The sequence below is a fragment of the Myotis yumanensis genome, unplaced genomic scaffold, assembly GCF_028538775.1.
Source record: "Myotis yumanensis isolate MYYU_CA2020_CCGP unplaced genomic scaffold, mMyoYum1.0.hap1 SCAF_14, whole genome shotgun sequence".
Lineage (NCBI taxonomy): Eukaryota > Metazoa > Chordata > Mammalia > Chiroptera > Vespertilionidae > Myotis > Myotis yumanensis.
In genome coordinates, this window is record NW_027223765.1 from 56,557,382 (window position 1) to 56,581,200 (window position 23,819).

General features: G+C 44.3%; 1 protein-coding gene and 1 pseudogene across 3 annotated transcripts in view; one reads left to right on the forward strand and one right to left on the reverse strand.

Moving 5' to 3' along the window:
* FOXP1 (forkhead box P1) overlaps positions 1-23,819 on the reverse strand; it is a 482,289-nt gene that overhangs the window by 320,651 nt on the left and 137,819 nt on the right. The window lies entirely within an intron of this gene.
* On the forward strand, positions 2,415-3,188 carry LOC138992782 (proteasome subunit alpha type-6 pseudogene; annotated as a pseudogene).

The following is a 23,819-nucleotide window of genomic DNA, read 5'->3' on the forward strand; positions in this document are numbered from 1 at the left end:
GGCCATGTTGAAGAAAAGAGGTAAAAACCAAACCAGAGGTGAGAAAACAAAGGATGGCTTCAGAAATGCTGTGAAGGGATGGCTTTGAAAAATCAATGCAGGAACAGTTGAAAGGGAGGAAGGAAGCCATGCTGTCACTCACAGAGAGAGGCGGCGCTGACTCTTGGGATGAACCAGATCTCCCAGCTGCCACAGAACTGAACCATCCTATATAATAAAAGGGTAATAAGCAAATTGACCCTATGGCGGAATGACCGGAACGACTGGTCGCTATGATGTGCACTGACCACCAGGGGGCAGACGCTCAATGCAGGATTTGCCCCCTGGTGGTCAGTGTGGTCCCACAGGGGGAGTGACGCTCAGCCAGAAGCTGGCTCATGGCTGGCCAGCGCAGCAGCAGTGGTGGGAGCCTATCCCGCCTCCGCGGCAGCGCTAAGGATGTCTGACTAAGGGCTTAGGCCCGCTCCCCAGACATCCCCCAAGGGCTCCCAGGCTGCCAGAGGGATGCCTGACTGCCAGTTTAGGCCTGGTCCTGGTAGCGGGCCTAAGCTGGCAGGTGGACATCCCTGAGGGTCCCAGACTGCGAGAGGGTGCAGGCCAGGCTGAGGGACTCCCCTGAGTGCATGAATTTTCGTGCACCAGGCCTGTAGTGTTTAAATATGTACCCACAGACTATGAAATCTGACCACCAATCAATTTCTCAAAGTTATAAGCAGAGCAATTGACTTCCTAGAAAGAGCAGTTCATTTCTATGAGACATGAGTGTGTATGCATGAGTGTGTTTGCTGATAACACATTATACCGGCATCTCAAAGTACCTCTAACCTAGCTCTCACTCTTTTGTTCATTATAATTAGCTCTTTCAAATCAGCTGCACATATATGTTTATATTTTTATGACCAAGATGGAAAAAATTTTTCTCAATAAGAAATGTCCTCCCAGGACCTCCTCCCATCCTTCTGTACATGAGAGAAGGCCATGCAAGTGCTTCAAATACTGATATTTAAAACTGCGTCAGAAAGTCCACTCACCAGCACTAGGAAGGTTCACAATTATTTTTCATTGGTGAAATAAGTATATTCAAGACAAATGACAGCTGAAAAGATTGTGTGTCAATATCTAAGAGCCTCAGGCCTTGAGAACTACTGGAGGCCTGGAGCTCAGTGGTACTAGGAAAGAACCCTGTCACATTTCAACTAGAAAGTTGGTCAAGTCTGCCATCAAAATAGTGTTATTTGCTCCTCAAAATAAACCTTCCATATGAGATACCTGCTGGAGTATGTGAGTGCAGCGAAGAGGGACTTCAGGCCTCACACCAACAAGTCACAGGCTTATCTGGGCTTGCTTCCAATACCTCTCTGTCCCTTTGGCAGAATTCTGGATAAAGCTTGTATTCAACACAGTTGCCATGGGGCGGGGAGGGTGTGAGAGGAGGAAATGTCACCGCTGTCTGCGGCTATCACAGCAGCTTCCATTCTGCCCAGGAGACTCTGACAGTTTGGAATGGCCAACGTGGCTCATTTTGGTGCTCAATTACCTTACCTGTGGCCAACGAGCATCAGCCTGGTGCCGACTCAACAGCTAGAACATGACCTCAGCAACCCACTTGGTGGTGATGGTTGAAACAGTTGGAATAAATGATCCAGCCAGACACTGATAATCTCCTTTCACAAAGTCTAGCCCTATTACATGTCACAACAAATGACCATAGCACATAACTATCAATAATTTCTTTACATGTAAATGGATTAAACTTGCCTACCAGAAGACAGAGTGGCTGAACAGGAAGAAAAACACCCATCTATATGCTGCCTACAAGAGACTCAATTTAGATGTAAGGACACACAGATACTGAAAGTGAAGGATGGAAAAGGTATCTCATGCAAATGGAAATCAAAAGAAAGCCAGAGTAGCTATATTTATATCAGACAAAATAAACTTTAAAACAAACACTGTAGTAAAGGACAAAGAAAAGTGTTACATAATAATAAAAAGTGTCAATTACAAAAGAAGATATAATGTTTATGCACCCAACATAGGAGCACCTAAGTATATAAAGCAAATATTAACAGCCCTAAAGGGAGAAAACGACAGCATTAATAAATACTAGGGGACTTCAATACCCAACTTACAGCAAGGGACAGATCATCAGACAGAAAATCAATAAGGAAGCATCGACCTAAAATGACACGTTAGAGGATTCCATCCAACAGCAACAGAGGACACAATCTTCTCAAATGCAAATGGGACATTTTCCAAAACAGATCATAATTCAGGCCACAGAACAAGTCTAAATAAATTTACAAGAATTGCAATCATATCTAGCATATTTTCAGACCACTGTGGTATAAAACTGGAAGATAATTGCACCAAGAAAACTGGGTGCACCTGCTATGGGAGCTAGGGGCCCAGAAACCATGCCTGAAGTAGTGGGTGCACTAACATGCCCCATGGTCGCAGCGCTGGCTGTGACCACCGCTTATCATTTTCACCGGAGGGTCAGCTCTACCAAGCAGAATATGCTCTTAGGCTACTAACCAGGATGCCTTACATGAGTACCAGTAATTGTCAGAGGGAAAGACAGTGCAGTGCTGTCACACAAAAGATAGCCGACAAATCACTGGATTCCAGCACAGTGACTCCCTTATTCATAACTCCCCTATTCGGGAGCCGAAAACACTGGCCGTGATGACAGGAATGACAGCTGACAGCAGACCCAGGTACAGAGGGCGTGCTATGAGGCGCTCACTTGAAACACAGGCATGGCTGTGAGACTCCTGTGGGTATGCTGAGTAAAAGAACTGCTGATATGTCTCAGGTCTACACACAGAGCTGGAACGAGGCCTCCGGGTGGCTGTCTGATGTTACTGGGGACAGATGCAGAATAAGGCCCTCAGGTGTGCAGGTGTGACCCTGCAGGTTACTACTGTGGGTTTAAAGCCACTGCAGCAGGAGTTAAACAAACCGAGTCAATCAACTTTCTTGAGGAAAAAAAAGTGAAGAAGAAATTTGCTTGGACATTTGAACAGACAGAGGAAATTGCAATTACATGCCTGTCTACTGTTCTATTAATTAATTTCAAACCTTCAGAAATTGAAGTTGGAGAAGTAACCGTTGAAATTCCTAAATCCAGGATCCTTACAGAAGCAGAGATGACGCTCACCCTGCTGCTGCAGCAGAGAGACTGAACATTGCAGTTAGTTTACCAAATCCATGATGCACTTGCCTGTGTGCTTGGTAACAACAGACCAACATTATGGCGGCTCCTGGACTGAAAAAGGGACCGCCCCCATTCCTCCTGCCCCGGAAACGGGTAGGACTCTATATAAATAAAAAAAGTGTGGGGTTATTTTTGCAGGTGGGGGGATGGGGAGGGACGAAAACTAGAAAAGTCACTAATATCTGAAGATTAAGCAACATGTTACTGAACAATTAATGGGTCAAAGAAGAAATCAAAAGAGCAATAAAAAGTATCCTGAGGCAAATAAAAATGTAACATACACAAATTTATGGATGCAGCAAAAGCAGTTCTAAGAGGAAAGATCATGGCAATAAATGCCTACCTAAGACACAAGAAAATCTTAAATAAATGACCTAACTTTAAACCTTACGGAACTAGAAAAAGAAGAACAAAGGGGCCTAAATTTAGTAGAAGGAAGGAAACAATAAAGATCAGAGCCGAACCCTAGCCAGTTTGCTCAGTGGATAGAGTGTCGGGCCACGGACTGAAGTGTCCGGGTTCGATTCAGGTCAAGGGCACGTATCTCTGTTGCAGGTTCCATCCCAGCCCTGATTGGGGCATGTGAGGCAACCAATTGATGTGTCTCTTTTTCTTCTTTATTTTGAAAAATGAAAAATGTTTCTCTGTCTCTCCCCTTCCCTTCTACCTTTTCAAAAATCAATGGAAAATTATCCTCCAGTGAGGATTAACAAAAAAAAAAAAAAAAAAAAAAAAAAAAAATTTAGAGCACAAATAAATAAAAGGGATTAAAAAGACAATAAAAATATTAATGAAACTAAGAGCTGGTTCTTAGAAAAGATATACAAAATTGACAAATTTATAGTTAGACATACCAAGAAAAAAAGAAAACTCAAATAAAGAAAATAAGCAATGAGAAAGGATATTTTACAACTGATACCATAGAAACATAAAGGATCATAAGAGACTACTCTGGATCAATGACATGCTAACAAATTGGACAACTGAGAAGTGCATAAATTCCTGGAAACCTAGATTTCACCAAGACTGAGTCTGGATGAAATAGAAAGCTCCACAGACCGATTACTTGTCAGGAGATTGAATCAGTAATCAAAAACCTCCCAACAAACAAAAGTGTAGGACCAGACAGATTTACTGGTGAATTCTATCATACACTCAGAAAGGAATTAAGAGCAATCTTTATCATATACTGAATATTAAAAGATAATGATAAAAGAACTGAAGACACAAATAATAGAAAAATATTCCATGTTCATGGATTGAAATAATATTGTTAAAATGTCCATATCACCCAAAGCAATATACACATTCAGTGTAATACTATCAAGAATCCAAGGGCATTTTTCAGAGAAATTATAGAAAATTGGCATGGAACCATATAAGACTATGAATACCAAAGCTAAAGGCATCATACTCCCTTTATTTCAAACTATATTACACATATAATTATTATGTTAATTAAAACAATATGGTACTGGCATAAAAACAGATACCTAAATCAATGGTACCGAAAAGATAGCCCAGAAATAAATGCAATCATATGTATTTATTTTATGACAAAGGACCCAAGCATATACACTGGGAAAAGAACAGCCTCTTCAATAAATGGCAACCCACAGAAAGAGAGGATATAGTTGCAAATTATGTATCTGAGAAAGAACTACTATCTAAAATATATAAATAATTCATACATCTCAAGAACAAAACAAAACAAAACAAAAAAAACAATTCAATTAAAAACAGGCAGAAGATCTGAATAGACATTCTCCCAAGAAAATATACAGGTGGCCAAAAGCCACATAAAAAAGATGCTCTAAATCATTAATCAACAGGGAAATGCAAATTAAAATCACAATATCACCTCACACCTGTTAGAATGGCTAATATATCTTTTTTTAAAAAGCAAGAAATGACAAATGTTACTGAGGATGTGGAGAAAAAGGAACTTTTGTGCATAGTTGGTGGGAGTGTAAACTGGTGCAGTCATTACAAAAAACAGCATGGAGTTTCTCAAAAAGTAAACAGAACTACCATATGTATTTATCTGAAGAAAATGAAAAAAACTCATTTGAAAAGATATATGCTGGATTATTTACAACAGCCAAGACATAGAAGCAACCAAGTGTCCATCAATGGATGAATGAGTAAAGAAATTGCAGTACACAAATATATACAAAATATTATTCAGCCATCAAAAACTAAAATCTTGTCATTTGTGACAATATGAATGGAACTCAAGGGCATTATAGTAAGCGAAATAAGTCAGGCTAAGAAAGGCAAATATTGCATGTTTCTCTTATATGTGGAATCTAAAACAACAACAACAAAACCAAGCTCATAGATACAGAGAACACACTGATGGTTGCCACAGCAGGGGGTGAAGGAGTTGGGAGAAGTGTTTGATTTTTTAAATTTAAATAAATCAAGTTATTAAGAAAATAGAGGTAGTGGTAAAAGCAGAGTTTTTGAATCTTCCCAAATCCTCACATAAAAACAGAACTGCCTAAGGCTAAAACTGAAAACCCATGGACATATTTACAACAAAAGTGGTAACAGGCATTACCTCAAACAACAAAGTACGAACAAGTGTGGAAAAGCTAACACTGATTGCCCTGGCCAGTGTGGCTCAGTTGGTTGGAGCATCACCCCATACACTAAGGGGTGGCAAGTTCAATTCCTGGTCAGGGCACATGCCTGGGTTGTGGGTGCGATCCCTGGTCGGGGGTTGGGCGTGTGCCCAATCTCTCTCTCTCTCTCTCTCTCTCTCTCTCTCTCTCTCTCTCTCTCTCCCCCACCCCCCCCATCTCTCTGTCATTAAGAAAGAAAAAAAATAGCCAACACTGACCACAAATCTTACAGAGCAGCAGCCTCTGTTGTAAAGAAGCAGAGGGAAAACACAGGGCAACTGAAGGAGCTGAGAAAGAGAACCCCCCGAACTGTAATAAGTACTAAATAAAAAGTGCGATGAGCCTATTTACAACAGCAGTGGAACCTGGGGAAGGTGATGCCTAGTCTAATAAGGAGTCAGTGTGAGAGACTGGTTTTGAGCACGGAAAAAACTTACCTATAGAACTAAGATTAGAACAGGATTAACAGGGGAAAGTATACCACAAATGGCTATTTGCACTAAAAAGATAGACATAATAAGCCATTAAAAATAATAGAGATTAGGAATAGTATGTTCTTGGTAATCATAACTGGAGATTGTAGTATGAGCATTGTTATTCTGCAACTGTTGCACGTATCAGATGGAACAATAAGCAAATTAGTAATTACATACTCTAAGTCTGTCATCCCTATACTCCTGAGAACCAGGATTCTCAAGCAAGGAACAATGGAGACAAATATCTATACTAATAAAAGGGTAATATGCTAATTAGACCAGATAGACCGGATGTCTTCCGGACATCATTTAGATGTCCTTCCTGACAAAGCTGGGGCCCGGGCGAAGCTGCCCGGAGTCCCAGGTACCCACGACTGGCCCTGGTGAAGACAGCCCGGGTCCCGGGTGCCTGCAGCCAGCCATAGGGAGGGAAGCCCGGGTCCCGATTGCCTGCGGCTGGCCAGAGGAAGGGAAGCCCGGGTCCCAGTTGCCTGAGGCTGGCTGAAGGAAGGAAGCTTGGGTCCTGGGTGTGGGGGCCGAGTCAGAGGCAGTTAGGGGCAATCAGGCAAGCAGGGAGAGGTGTTAAGGGAGATTAGGCAGGCAGGCAGAGGCAGTTAGGGACAATCAGGCAGGCAGGCAGGCAAGCTGTTAGGAGCTAGTTGTTCCGGATTGAGAGAGAGATGTCCAACTGCCGGCAAACCTGCAGTCGGACATCCCCCGAGTGGTCCCAGATTGTAAGAGGGTGCAGGCTGGGCTGAGGGACCACCTTTCCCCCACCATGCATGAATTTTGTGCACCAGGCTTCTAGTGCAATAGATAAGCTGACTAAAAGCCCTCTACTCCTGAATATGAAGTGGAAATAGTATGAATTCATGAGACCTAGACACAATGACCAATTCAGCAACAATGAGCATTGTTAGCACTGAGATAATTGTCTTGAAACACAAATTTCCACTAAAAGAAGCAAAGTGGCCAATTTCAACTCTCAGGCAAGAAATATAAGGTGAGTCTGAAACATCTTGTCCCAGCAGTGAGCCAAGAAGCGACGAAGACCAGTGGGATTATCTCAGGAGGACAAGGAGTCGATGTAAAGAAGTTCCATGATCAGCCCTAACCAGTTTGGCTCAATGGACAGAGCATCAGCCTGCGGACTCAAGGGTTCCAGGTTCGATTCTGGTCAAGGGAATGTACCTTGGTTGCAGGCACATACCCAGTGGGGAGTGTGCAGCAGACAGCTGATCGATGTTTCTCTCTCATCAATGTTTCTAACTCTCTATTCCTCTCCCTTCCTCTCCGTAAGAAATCAATAAAATATATTTTAAAAAAAAAGAAGTTCCATGATCAGATGGATAATTTGATCTTCAATTAAAAATAAGAAATTCCATGGATTAAAACCAACTAACATTTAAATTCATGATTTGGAAATATATTAAAACTAGAGGCCCAGTGCACAAAATTCATGCACAGGTGGGGTCCCTACACTTGGCCGGTGATCAGGGCTGATCAGGGCCGGGCCGGAGAGGAGGCAATGGTTGCTGGGCCGGGCACAGAAGGAACGTACGCCGGATGCCAATGCCACCATCACCGGCACCCCCCACCACACAGCTCCCTGCCCCACCCCTCCTTCCCTCACTGCCACGCCACCACCACAGTGGTCAGGCGGGGGGCCGATTGGGGCCTGCTGGGTGGGGGAAGGGACAGGGAATGGGAGGTTGGCCGCCGGCCCAAAGGAGGGAGCCAGCCCTCTACCCCCCTGGGAAAGGGGCCGCAACCACCACCACCATCCCCAGTTCCCTGTCCCATCCCGGGGGCCTGCCAGCCAGGGGGAGGGATAGTAGGAGGTTGGCTGGCCAGGGAGGTTCACTGTGGGAGTAGCACTGACCACCAGGGAGTAGCTCCTGCATTAAGCGTCTGCCCCCTGGTGGTCAGTGTGCGTCATAGCAACTGGTCGTTCTGGTGGCTTAGGCTTTTATATATATAGATGTACTGGTTGCTTTCAGAGGGTGAAACCAATTCATTAGTTTTAAAAAATGTGGACAGCTGGAAAGAACCAGGCATTTGTCCTCTATTTCTTTTTCTTTGGTAATCCTCACCAGAGGATATTTTCCCACTGATTTGATTTTCAGAGAGAATGGAAGGGAGGGGGAGAGACACAGAGAGAGAAACATCAATGTGAGAGAGACACATCGATTGGTTGCCTCCTGCACACACCTCAACCAGGGCCGGGGATCGAGCCTGCAACCAAGATACTGGCTTAACCTGAATCAAGCCAGGGACCCTTCAGTCCTCAGGCTGACCTTCTATCCATTGAGCCAAATGTTTTCCTTTTTCTAAAATAAATTGTTATGGATTTCAGAGAGGAAGGGAGAGAGAGAGATAGAAACATCAATGATGAGCGAGAATCACTGATCTGTTGCCTCACTGAGGATCAAGCCTGCAACCCGGGCATGTGCCCTGACCGGGAATCAAACTGTGACCTCCTGGTTCATAGGTCAACACTCAACCTCTGAGCCATGCCAGCCCGGCTATCCTTTATTTCTACATAAAGAGTTTCACTGAGTAACCAAAGAATAGATGACAATTACAAAAGTATTCCAGCTAATACAATAGAATTAGAATATCACCATTTTGCAACTCCCAGTGAATTATTGGATCTAGGCAGTGAGCATTAATGACTGTTAACACTACAAAAAGAAAGAATAAGGGAGTATGTCCCTCCTGAATGAAAGAACACACCATCACTTACAGTCCTGCCAAGGGATCAAACGTGAGCCTCTGAGCCCAGCCGCCAAGGTGCAGGAATGGAGAAGACGTGAGAGGCAGGGGACGGACTCTGGGAAGCTACAGCTCAAGTGGCAGGCTCTCCAGAAGGGGCAGCGCAAAGAGAAGAAAGGAAGAGAGAGAAACTTGTACATTAAGAAACTTAGAAGACATGTCAACTTTTACAAAATGGGCAGTACTAAATTGTGGTGTCTATGGACACACATGTACGTAATAAAATAATCAAGTGAAATGATTACTATCAAAGTCCTGGTTACCTCTGGAAGGCACTGGAAGTGGGATATGGCACCTGAGGTGCTGGCAAAGTTTGGTTTCTTGACTTGAATGGTTGTTATGAATGCTTATTCCCCCAAATACATTACACAACTGCATGTATTAGAATTTATCTCAAATACACGAATATTGGCTATTTCTTGAAGCCATGACAAAGGGCATACACACTTTCCAGATGGGAGATGGATAATGTGAAACCCTTTTACAGCATTAAGTAGCAGGAGCCCAAGAAGTCCATGGATCTGATTTAAAAGTGCTATTCTGTGATACAAGAAACTTTCCTCTCAAGGGCAATGTAGCTGTGCTAGAAAAGTGTAATAAACTCTTCCTGGCTACGGATTGATAACTGATCATTTTAATCACTGTTAACATTTGTTAGACGAGAGAAGGCAAGGCTATGGCAACATAAAGTAGCAGAGTCCCTGCCACATGGAAACTCCAAACAAGGCACCTAAGACACAGGACCGAAGTCCACGGATGAGCAGGAACTGGGGACCCTTCGGCCAAACAACTCACCCCGTCCTACTGTCAAGCTCACCGGAGGTACGAGGAGGAAGCTCCTCTGAAGAGACTTGAAGGAGGTGTATGAAATGGAACAATGAAAGCATGGCCAATGGAGTCATAACATGCTTTCAAGCAGAGCAAATGACCTAGAGAAATGGAAGGCAAGATGTTGACAGGCCAAAATGGGATCTACAAAATGTTACACACAGAACGGAGGGCCTAAAAATAAATAATTTAAAGGTAAGAATAGAGAACCTCAAAGAACAAATGTACAAAAAGGCAGGGGTGTCCACTAATATCCTTCCCTCATTGGCAGGTCAAGCATAATAGCTATAGAAGAGGACAATTATTAAGGAGGCATTTTGAATAAAGAGGAAAGAAACACCCTAACTACAAAATTCCCTCCCCACAGGGTCTTTAATCACCAGGGAGAATATCAATATTTTCTGTGAAATAATGTAATCAATGCTAAAGCATGACGAGGAAAAATACAGGACTATGGGACCCGTGCTCCAGCGCCAACAAGAGGGCACCCAGGTGCCTCAGAGCCGGAGGGCGTGACAATCAGAAGGGTCCACCTGGTCAGCATGTGAAGTGCTACCCAAAGGACAGGCTCACTTACAGCCCAGGTGAAAGCCGCCTGCGTGGAACATGATGCTAGAGTGGGGTCAGGGCAAGTAAGAAGAAGAGAAACAACAGTCAACAGGGCCTCATTTCCCCACTTTGCCGTCGGAGCTCTTCAATCTCAGAAAGGCCGACGTACACTCTGTGGCTGGGTGTGACCCAAACACTCCGTACCGCGCTCCCACATCTTCTGTCGAGAAAGATTTGGCAACTGAAATCTATTATGATGTCAAAAGGTAGCTGACAACATCAAATGTATCCTGCTGAGTTGATGCCTCACATGGTTAAATGTACAACAACAGCAGTTATCGTAAGAACTACAAAATTAACCAGTGATTCCTAGTTCATTGACATAAATAATGGTAAAGACGTGGCTAATGTCCAAGCAGCTTTACCACTGTTTAATTTGTCAAAATCTATCAAGAGCATCGCAACCACAACCTGTCCTCCAGGTGCATCGTCATCCCCACACTGAGATCAGCCTGGGTGCAACCCCGTCAGACTGCGTCATCCAAAGGCCCCATGAGGGCTCTGCTCGCAGCTTTCAACTCCTCTATGTGTCAGCATCTCACTCCTGCATAACACCATTCTGACTCTCAATTCCTGAAGAGCATTTAAAAGTTGGCTCTAATTTTGTGAGATATGTCTGTCTGCTTTCAAATTAGTTCTTCATTATAGTGTTAAGGTTCCAATTGGGCTCAAATTAGCAAGATTTTCTGTTTACTTCATATTGGTAAAGCAAGAATGCTGGCAGTAGTATGGTGCTAGAGTGGTGAGCTGACGGCTGTTGGGAAGCTCAGAAGGTAGGAAGGCCACAAGTTAAAAAGAAATAACAAAAACAGTAATTCCTTTCTCAGAGAAACTGAAGATACAGAACCGCTTGGCTTCCTCCACCAACAACCCACCCTGTGACATATGCTCACGGATGACAGAGAAGGAAAATGTCGTTAACATGTACAATCTCTTCTGAAAAACCGTATCTCACTCATAATGAAGTTAAACGCATGGCTAACCGATTTCATTGCTCATTGATAAACACCGAAATGTGGTTAAGGATAACAAAATGGCTAAAGAAATAAAGAAATCAAAGACAAATGACTTTTAAAAATGTATTCAGTGAGGAATTCTCTTTTTACATATGTGTGTGTTTGCCCCACCCCCTGCTTTCTCATTGACATATGTCTAGAACAAATTTAACATACTGCTGCAAAGGAAAAAATTCAATGTTTGGCCATAATACTGCTAGCAAAACAATCAGCAAGCGGCATCACTGTCCACGTGGGAGCTGTGTGTGCACCGGTGGCGGGGCAGGGAGTTCCAACTCCGGACTCGCCCTAATACAATGAGTGTAGGAAGACGCTTGATAGACACTAAGTAAATCTAGCATATACTACTTGTGCCCAAATTGGTTTATTTCACATTTCTGTGTTTGGGCAGAAAAGCAATTTCTGTCTGACAGATGCACCTGGAGTTTGCCGCGTGGCCCACACACAGAATGGGCAGTAGAGCCATACATTTAGGAACAACGAGAAAATTCCATTTTATTCTAATTTTCTAAAAAAAAAAAAAAAAAAAAAAAAAAAGGCATATTTTCCCCCATGGAACATGTTTGCATTGGGTTAGTCCATGTGTACGGAGCCAGTGAAGCATAGAGGTGGAACACTGACTTAGAGCAGGTAAGGCAAAGCCCTTTCCCTCAGTTGGACTCTACTGGCTGCCACAATAATAAAATACATGAGCCACCACCCTTCACTCCTCTTTGCCTGCAAATATGGCCTAAACACCTCTATCAGTGCCAGAGCTGCCCCATTATAAGACTAAGCTTTTCCATTAGTGTGTAATTTTTAAATCCTAAAACTGAATGAAGTCCTGGAAGCAGGTACATAACAAGAGTGCTCTTTTTGGTCTCAAGAAAGTCTTCACCTACAAAACAGGGTCCCTGGCCAGAGAAACAGACAATTCAACAACAACAGCTGGAGACTTCAATACTCCACTAACAATACTGCCTAGAACTAGGGAGAAGATCAATAAGAAAATAAAAGACACAAGCAATATCAGGACAGATAGACATCTAGCAGACACCTAGCACACACCTACAGACATCTACCGGACACCTATAGGCACCTACAGACATCTACCAGAAACCTACAAACACCTACAGGCACCTACAGGCACCTACCAGACACCTACAGACATCTACCAGACACCTACAGGCACCTACAGACATCTACCAGACACCTACAGACATCTACCAGACACCTACAGGCACCTACAGACATCTACCAGACACCTACAGACATCTACCAGACACCTACAGACACCTACAGGCACCTACAGACATCTACCAGAAACCTACAAACACCTACAGGCACCTACAGACACCTACCAGACACCTACAGACATCTACCAGACACCTACAGGCACCTACAGACATCTACCAGACACCTACAGACATCTACCAGACACCTACAGGCACCTACAGACATCTACCAGAAACCTACAAACACCTACAGGCACCTACAGACACCTACCAGACACCTACAGACATCTACCAGACACCTACAGGCACCTACAGACATCTACCAGACACCTACAGACATCTACCAGACACCTACAGGCACCTACAGACATCTACCAGACACCTACAGACATCTACCAGACACCTACAGGCACCTACAGACATCTACCAGACACCTACAGACACCTACAGACATCTAGCAGACACCTACAGACACCTACAGACATCTACCAGACACCTACAGACACCTACCAGACACCTATAGACACCTACAGGCATCTACCAGACATCTAGCAGACACCTACAGACACCTAGCAGACACCTACAGACATCTACCAGACATCTAGCAGACACCTACAGACATCTACCAGACATCTAGCAGACACCTACAAACATCTACAGGCACCTACAGGCACCTACAGACATCTACCAGACACCTACAGACATCTACCAGACACCTACAGACATCTACCAGACACCTACAGACACCTACAGACATCTACCAGACACCTACAGACACCTACAGACATCTACCAGACACCTACAGACATCTACCAGACACCTACAGACACCTACAGACATCTACCAGACACCTACAGACACCTACAGACATCTACCAGACACCTACAGATATCTACCAGACACCTACAGGCACCTACAGACATCTACCAGACACCTAAAGACACCTACAGACCTACAGATAACTACAGGCACCTACAGACACCTACCATAAACTTACAGACACCTACAGACATCTAGCAGACACCTACAGACACTCAGCAGACACCTATAGAAAGCCCACCCAACAACAACATGTACACTCTTCTCTAGCACACATGGACACTCCCAAGATAGACTATGAGCTGGGCCATAAAACAAACCTCAATAAATTAAAAATTACTGAAGTAATACAAAATACAGGCTCAAATTAAAATGAATTAGAATTAAAAATAAATAACACAAAGAATTTGAGAAGTTAACAAACATGGAAATTAAACCACACATTCCTAAATAATAGACAGGTCAAAAAGACACAATAAAACAAAAATACTTTGAGATTAATGAAAACAAAGACATAGCATACCAAAGCTTAAGGGAGTCTAGGTAAAGCAGTGTTGAGAGGAAAACTTGTAGCTATAAACATCTTTATTAAAACAGAAGAAAAATTTCAAATAATTTGAGTGAATCAACCAGTTAACAGATCTATCAACATATCCTAGAGCTTGATTCTCCAGTCATAAGACCACGCAAATTTATGGCTTTAAAAGATAGGTTTTCTGCCGAAGCCAGTTTGGCTCAGTGGATAGAGCGTCGGCCTGCGGACTGAAGGGTCCTGGGTTCGATTCCGGTCAAGGGCATGTGCCTGGGTTGGGGGCACATCCCCAGTGGGAGTGTGCAGGAGGCAGCTGATCGATGTTTCTCTCTCATCGATGTTTCTAACTCTCTATCTCTCTCCCTTCCTCTCTGTAAAAAATCAATAAAATATATTTTTTTTAAAAAAAGATAGGTTTTCTGAATTTGGGTCTAGTAGTTTTTCTGCTACACAAATAACATGGCTTATATTTACACTAGAGGCCCGGTGCACAAAAATCTTTGCACTGGGGGGGGGGGGGGGGGTCCCTCAGCCCGGCCTGCGCCCTCTTGCAGTCCAGGACCCCTTGGGGGATGTCCACCTGCCAGCTTGGGGGATCCCCTGGGGGATCAGGCCTAAGCTGGCAGTCAGACATCCCTCTGGCAGCCTGGGAGCCCTCAGGAGATGTCTGACTGCGGCTTAGGCCCTCCCCTGCGGCTGCCTCTGCAGAAGGCATTGTGCCAGGACCAAGACCAGGGCTGCGCTGCCGCCTCTCCTGCCACCTCTGTGGAAGAGGAGGTGCCGGGACTGCCATGGCTGGCCCGGCGGCACAGGCTCAGTGGCCCCGCCCCGCACCCACTGATCATTCCGGCAGGTCGTTCCCAAAGGTGGTTCCACCATCTGGTCTAATTAGCATATTAGCTCTTTATTATATAGGATCCTGTAAGCCAGTAATTGTTTGCCTTCCCATTGCCATTCTCCTTTTCAGATGCACAGTGCACCTCCATGCACTCATCAGGCATTACAAATTCATTATGAAAACCATCAAAGTCTCTCCATCTCTCTTCTTAAGAAACCATTTACTGAGAGACTCCCAGGAGACCTCCCAGGGAGGCTCTGACTCCCTGAGGTCAGGGTGGGGGCATCTGAGGGGGGGACAGGAGGGACACGGTAAGGAAGGGCATTGAGAAGCAAGGGAAAATGTTAGTCCCTAAATAAGCTGAGCTATAGCAGACCATGAGACGGTGGGACAGAGACCATCCTCGTGTTGGGCAAGGGGTCTAAGAAGGCAGAGCTGTGGATAAACTGGATTTCAACAGCAAACAGACCTTGATTCAAGTGTAAAATCTGCCATTTTAAAAATTAATTTTGAATTAATTGTAGACCTATAGGAAGTAGCAAAAATAGTAGAGTCCCATATCCCTTCCCGCCCCCCCTCTCCGGCCCCCCCATGGCATCCCGCTGCCAGCACCTTCATGGCAGGAGCCTGGCACTGGCATTCATGTTCACGGGGCTACAGTCCTGGTTCATCTCAGTTACTTTTTCTACAGCCCCAGGTGATTCAACGGAGCCGGGCTCTCTGATCCTCCATTTGCTGACCTGGAACACGAAGGCATTAAGAGTAGCAACTTCACGGTATTCATCAGGGTTCATTAAGATTGTGCTAGTGTGCTGCTCCCAATAGGAGCCGACACAGCGAGACCCTGGTCACTTGCAGGGCTACCTTATTAAACCAGGCTTTTGGGATTGCTAGTTCTGCTCTGATACATTTGGGGGCCCTTCCTACTGCCCACTACTGTAGAGATATCATCTGCCACTATTTATAGTTTGACAAACCCAAAGGACAAAACCACGAAAGAAACCAGGGCACACAGCCTACTCTAAGGACTGAAAGGAAGTCGAACTCAAATTCCTTTCCGGGTGCGCACAGGCCCCGATGTTTTCAACTTCATTTTTCCAGCAGAGAAATGACTCAGGTCCTATTGACAATGCCTTTTACAGCCTTTGGGGGAAAGCAGTGAACCATCATCTAAGAATAATCTTGTACTTTAAATAGCTTTGCTTCCCCTTTTTGGGGAGTGAGGGGTAGGCTTTGGGTTTTTTTCCTTCATATAAGTTTTTAAATCTTAATTACATTTTTTGAATCAAACAAAATGAAGGCAAGCCTGAGTCCGCCCGGCCACAGTTCCCAGACCTCCTTGTGGCCACACTCAAGGGAAGCAGGGCTCTTGGAAAGGTGAGCTCTTCAAGGGGTTGAAGGAGCCCTTTGCGCACAGTCCGTGCCAGGCCCTCCCTCTGGGCTCCATTCTCTCCCATAACTGCCCCTGTGAGCCCAGCCGAGATTCCTCCCCTTGGGTGTGACAGACACATGCCAGTCCCCAGCACGCTCCTGGGCCCTCCCTCCTTCCCAGCAACATTCAGGGGCACAGGTATCTGGCCTGGGCAGAGAGGGCCTTTGCTGGGTTTCCCCCAGCTTTGAAATGTTCAACCTTGAGAGTGAATTAATTGGAAACTTTAAGGGGTTTTTTTTGGTTCTATTTTTTTTTTATCCTAATTTTTTCTTTTTGCAAATTGGCTACATTTTCAAAGCCTGCCATCCACAAACATTCTGAAACACTAAAATGCCTGGAATGTTATGCATTATTTGGAATCACTTAAAAGGACAAATAATATGTCTACTAATCAGCCAAGTGGCCAGAGTAGACATCTTTGGTCATTTTACTTCTCAGATCTCTCTTCCATTCTCTTAAAGTCAGACCAAATAAGAATCGTATTTGGATAGTTTCAGCTTTAGTTTCAAACCCATGGATCTCCCAAGGTATCCCTCAGCGCTAACCAGACCATAAGGAGGTAACTGAACAAACGCAGAACTCGAGTCACTCCAACCACCACATATTATCAGTGAAGTGGCCTATAAACTTGGTTTCCCAATCTCAATATTTATTTTTAATTGGATCAAAGAAAAGACTTGGAGTTGTAGAAAAACAACTGATTTTTTATTTTATAAAATACACCAAAATGACCAAAACCCGATTTTCCACCTGAATTAAAAAGATGGCTTTAGTTTTGTGAGCCATGGTCCCCTGCCCAGTTCTAGCTCCCCTTTCCCAACCTGAACATGCTTCCCTGAACAGGACTTCTTTTTCCGCTCCTGCCTTACGCACGGTCCCTGCTGCTTCTGGCAATGGAAGCTCCACAAGGGCCACCCAGCGCTCTCACTCCAAGGGAGCTTCCCAGGAACAGCCGAGTTCTGAGCTGCGCTTCCTTTCTGCTGGGAACAGCAAACAGCACGCTCCCTGGGGGATTCAGTGGACATGGGGGGGGGGGGGGGCGCTCCTGAAACACCTACTAGAACCATGAATGGCAGGTGTGGGCAGGGACCATCTAAAGGTTCACGACCACTCAGTGCTTGTAAAAAACAGGAATTGGCAAAATATATATATATATATATATGAGGAGTGAGAGGGTACAGTGGGCCCAATACACAATAAGAAAAGCGCTTTTCAAACACAAAATACGAGGTAAGAAGATGCCTTTTATTTCAGAGAAAGCCCAGCAAAAACCAAACTCCCAGATTGAGAAGGTGAACCTTTCCATGACTAAAATCCTCACTAAAATGGCCATCAGGCCTATATGAAAGCCTTAAAACTTTAAGGAGAGGCTGACATGCTCAGGCAAGAAAAACAAAAAGAGGCTTGCACATACGATATTGGTTTCCATGAGGAAGGGCGAACGCCAAGAACAGTGTAAGAATGAAGCACTCACATAATAGATCACTGTGAGCAAAGCGCTCCTGCAGATGTTGGCCGCAGCGATCTAAGCCTCACACAGGAAAGGCTGTGTGCCTGGAGCCATGATATATAAAGTAAGACCCACGCGCCAAAGTTCCGATTTAGCCAAGAAAACGTGGCTGTTTTTGTTGGTGGAAGAGGCCGTTTCTCACTGAGCAAAGAATCCCAGTAAACATCTGTTCACCGTGCCACAGACGGGGCGACTGTCACCCAGGTTCATTTTAAAGGAATAAGTGTAATTAACAAACCACACAGTTGTAGAGTCCACCTTTCCAATAAGTCAGCCTGCTTCTCTGCACACACCGTGTGTCAAAGTGCTTAATCGAGAAAGTTCGCTGATGTCGCCGTCCACACTTCGTGGGACCACTGATGTGGGATAGGAATTTTCCAGGGATGCTTAACGATACAAGCGGACTGCACTCCTTATCTCACTCCTTAGGCACCCGTTTTCCAGAGGATTCTCTTGCTCTATTGGCAACACCTTATATAATATGTGTATCATTTAGTTTAGGTAACTAAGTCCCCGTTTTTAAACACATGTACATTCTAATGCAGTGATGGCGAACCTTTTGAGCTCGTAGTGTCAGCATTTTGAAAAACCCTAACTTAACTCTGGTGCCATGTCACATATAGAAATTTTTTGATATTTGTAACCATAGAAAAACAAAGATTTATATTTTTGATATTTATTTTATATATTTAAATGCCATTTAACAAAAATCAACCAAAAAAATGAGTTCGCGTGTCACCTCTGACACACGTGTCATAGGTTCGCCATCACTGTTCTAATGGATTTACCTCACACGTAAGTCCCAGAATACATCTCTCTGTCAAACTACCTCTTTTGAAAATGACTATAAGAATTCACATAATCCAGAATGGCTTGGGTTTCTTAAAACTCCTTATATGGTTGGTTCTTTTAGAAGAAATGGGGAAGTAGGGAAACTGAATTACTCAGGCTGACTGCCACTCAAACCTGTCAAGTCAGAGCTCAAAACACCTCTTTCCCTTGATCAACCAGCTCTGAGCCTCCACAATGAGAGTCCCCAGGATTATTTCTAAATGTTCCCAATTAAGAGAACAGAATCAAATTCATAAAACCTCAACTTCCATTCTGAGTTAAACAAAGCGCTGCTCTATCTAATGAGCAGGGTCTTCTAGACTCAGAAAAGCCAGTTCTGCATAAGCTAGATGCTACCATTTAATCAGGCTAAAAACGAAGGCCTCCTATTTCTGACTTATGGACATGCCAATATGATCAATCAACAAGACACTATTTCCCTTGAATCTAGAACACAGTAATCCTTGAAGGTCAGACTTCAGTGAGCCTATTTATTTATTTATTATTTTTTTAATTTCTTTATTAAGTTATTACATATGTGTCATTATCCTCACATTACCTCCCATCCTACCTCTCATGGTCTCACACCTCTGTTGTCTGTGTCCACTGGTTGGGCCTATATGCTTGTATAGAAGGCCTTTGGTTGATCTCTCCCCCTTACCCACATCCTCCCCTGCCTTCCTCTGAGGTTTGACAGTCTGATTGATGCTTCTCTGTCTCTGGATCTGTTTTTGTTTCTTACCATTTGCATCAGCATGGATGGAACTGGAGAGCATTATGATAAGTGAAATAAGCCAGTCAGAGAAAGATAAATATCACATGATCTCACTCATTTATGGAATATAATGAACAACATAAACTGATAAACAAAAACAGTGAGCCCATTTTAAAAATAAATGTTAAACTCATCAACTCCATTTATTCCAATGGTTGCAATATTGGACAGGGGCCCGGATATTGGACCAGCTCTGAGAGCAGTGAGGAGCCTGGGGGTGGGAGATGCCAGTATTCTCACTTTTCTAATCAGTCTTCAACAAATACCAATTAAACACCTCTTGGTGCCAGCTGCCGAGTTCTGTGCGTGTGTGCCCGTCAATGTACACGGGTGGGTATGTGTGCACAGCAGGGAGGAAGTGAAGAGTGAGGTGTCATCTTTTTCTTTTTTAAATTGATTTCAGGGAGAGGAAGGGAGAGAGACAGAAACATCAATGACGAGAGAGAATCACTGATCTGCTGCCTCCTGTATGTCTCCTACTGGGGATCCAGCCGGCAACCTGGGCATTTGCCCTGACCAAGAACCAACCTTGACCTCCTGGTTCAAGTGTTGATGCTCAACCACTGAGCCACACCAGCTGGAGGAGGTGCTATCCTTTTTAATGCTACTGATATCTGATAGAATCCTGAGGGGAAATTAACACCAATGTCAGGGTTCAATGCATCTAAAATATTATTCTTGTGTTTACTTGTTTGTTCATTTCCCACAGATTGTTATGTGCTGAGACAAGAATGAAGGGAGCAGAGACGGAGATGGAGAGAGCAAGCAAGTTTCTGATACCCCAACTGCCCTCAAGTAATGATGAACATTAGACAAGAAAGAGAAGGGACCACAGAGACCCACGTTTATCACTAACTGTCGAGGCCTTACAGAGTAAGCCTACAGTAACTGGATGATTCTCCAACACAGTCAAGACTCACACCACAAGGCAGTCTTGCGCCAGAGCCCACAGTGCTTGGGACTGAACACACGTCTGCTACACTAAGTGATGCTTAAGTAAAAATGCAATGATCCGTCATATTTGTGCAATAGAAGGATTAAGTCAGCTGTAATTTTCAAGCTTTAAATGAAAATTCCAAGCTTTTAAGTATACTCCTAGTGAAAGATAATGTGATGAATGTCATAATAAAAAAAACTTAGAAGGAAATAATTTTTATCCTTTTTAAATTTTCCTTATGAAATGCATCATTTTAACCTAGTGCATTTCAGCATACTTATCCATAAATGTAAATTTGTTTTGATAAAATGAAGAGCCTTTGAATCCAACTGCTTCTACAATGATCTGTTATAACTTAGTAATCAGAGTTAACAGACTGCCTAATTAACCAAGTCATCATTTGCCAAGATCCAAATATGGGATGAATTGTGGGCCAAGGAGAAAATATGATGGACATGAAAATTATTAATTCAGGGAAGCATCAAAAGCATGTGGAGTTAAAGTGCTTTGCTAAATCTTACCATCTTTAATAGCCTTCATTTTTATACAAGTAACGTGAAAATACAAAAATATATTCTATACAGGGTATATAAAAACATTTAAAAATCAACTAGTTGTTGATATGCTTAAGTAACTTTTTAAGCCTCTGACCACCTATGAGGTAACAATCCTAGATGCTCATTAGTAATAATGAGTCACAGCGCCCAGTGCCAGCATCACAGTCACTGTTTCACACGAGCCAGCTGCTCATTCTCCACCTGACCCTTAACCAGGTGGAAGGGGCCACTTTTATCTTCAGGTATCAGATATGAAAACCAACCTTTAGAACATCTTTCCCTCACAAGAATGTAGAGATAAACAAACAATACCCAGCCCTAACCGGTTTGGCTCAGTGGATAGAGCATCGGCCTGTGGACTGAAGGGTCCCAGGTTCAATTCCGGTCAAGGGCATGTACCTTGGTTGCGGGCACATCCCCAGTGGGGAGCATGCAAGAGGCAGCTGATCGATGTTTCTAACTCTCTATCCCTCTCCCCTCCTCTCTGTAAAAAAATCAATAAAATATATTTTAAAAAAACAACAACAATATCCAATCTTTTCAAAATTCTTTGGCAAGTATTTTTAAGAATTTTACAATTTAACTCACCAAAGTTTTAGCCTTGGGAGCTGCCTCCATTCATTTATCATGTACTTAGGAGACAGAAGACTGTGGTAACCTGAACGATGCCAGGTGGCCGGCTGTACACAAATCTGCCATCAGCAGCTCGTTATTCCTATCACCAGCATCACTGATATCTCCTAAAAAGATGTGTGTGCATTTTAACTCAGCTAAGCTATTCATAAGCCAATTTTCCTAGGTAATCCAAATGCAAGTCCAAATACAGGGTTTATTCTAAGAAGAGATGCTACATCCACCAATCTACCCATTTCCCCTTGGTTACTTGGCAACGCCTACTCATCCCCGGAGGCTTCTGTGAGCCCTTCCAGTTTCCCTCCTCCCACCATGCACACCACCCACCGGTATTCTTGTCGCATCTCCATCACCGCCTGTCATTGGCTTTTCTGTCTCCTTTGCAGATGTAAGTAAGTTAAAACCAAGGATCCTGCTTTGGGACCTAGATAGATGGCTGGACAGAAGACTAGACGGGGGAGTGCAGCCAAGAATGCAATCCGGCTCCTTGAGGACAGGCCACCTCCCAGGTAGCGAATGTCACTGGAAACGGCTAAGCATTGAGCAGACAGCTTCCTGGGGAACCCTCAGAGAATGCTCAAGCATGCTTAGCTGGGCCATGTGACAGTTAAAGGTTCCTTTCAACCCTCTGATCCTACGTATTTACTGCGCATCAAGTACCGTGCCTTTAGGATACAAATACAGTCACCCCTCCTAGAATTCTGCCCCTTCTTCTGAAACCAGCATGCCTTTTACTCCCTTTCCACTGCCTTGTTTAGGTTCAACACCATCCCCGACTCCAGGGACCCGCTCCAGACCAAGCGCACTTTCCTGCCCCGCCCAGCTCCAGCCCCAGGGCAGGTCATTCCCACTCAGATTAATCACAGAACCAGGGAGATCCAATCCTATGACAGCTGCTAGAACTCTAAGAAAATATCCTTTCTGCTGAGGCTGCTGGGAAGACAGATTCGTGAAAGGTTTTCATCCACAGCGGGTAAGGCCACCCGAGTGCTCCTGGCACAGGGCACGGCGCAGCCCAGGCCTGCGGGCACCCTCTCACTCCCATCTCTCAAGTCTGTCCTACCATTCGACTGTTCAGAATCACCGGGGAATCACAGGTGAACACGGTTTGAACTACCTGGGTCCGTTTATACACTCTTCCCAATCAACACCTGGCCTGTTCCTGACCTGCGGCCGGGAGCCCACAGACCCCGAGCCGGGGGTGCGCACTGGTGTGTGCCTCCCATCCAGGGGCTGGTTCGGCTGCAGACTCTACCCACAGGGTCCCGGGACCACCCCCTCGGGTCCCAAGGGCGTGATTTAACTTCTGGAGAAGTCAAAAGTTTTATGTGGATTTTCAACCGAAGTCCCCATGGTAATTCCTCTTTCTGCCTAATCTCATCACAAGTGACCAAAGAGGCCTAACAGATAGGTGGGCTCAGTATGTTACACACAGACATTGAACACGGTCTGCTGCTTGTTAACAAGGAGATGCTGATACTTCAGGCCCTGTGAGTACAAATTGCTTATGTGCAGCCCCTGGCAACTAGGCTTTGTATCGTTTTTCAACGTATTTACTATATATGTTTTTACAAACCTAATTTTTTGTTGTAGTTAATCCTCACCTGAGGATATTATTTCCATTGATTTTTCTTCTTTTTTTTAGAGAGATTGGAAGGAACGGATGGAGGGAGGGAGAAGGAGCGAGAGAAACACTGATGTCAGAGAGACACATCAATTGATTGCCTCCTGCACGTGCCCTGGCCTGGTATCGAACCTACAACTCAGGTACATGCCCCTGACTGGGAACCAAACCCATGACCCTTCGGTGAATAAGCCAAGGCTCCAACCACTTAGAAACACTGGTCAGGGCCAAACCTAATATTTTTATTTTTGAAGGTGGAAGTCCGTGGGATGTAGCTTATGAATCTGTAATTCTGCTGACCAAGTAAACAAAGGCCTCCCTTGCTCAACCGTGCTGCTCTCAGTACCCAGATCTTCACCGTGAACGAAAAGCTGCGCAAGTGAATGCATCCCAAGGACACCTGGACCCGCTGCAGGGGAAGGGCCAGGTGCAGCCCTGTCCTTGAGAAGCAGACCTTCTCACTTGCTGCACTTTTCCCATTAGCCACCCCCGGCACAGCTGGCTAATCCTATATAATAAAAGGCTAATATTCAAATTGTCCCCTCAGGAGTTCAATCGCTCGCTAT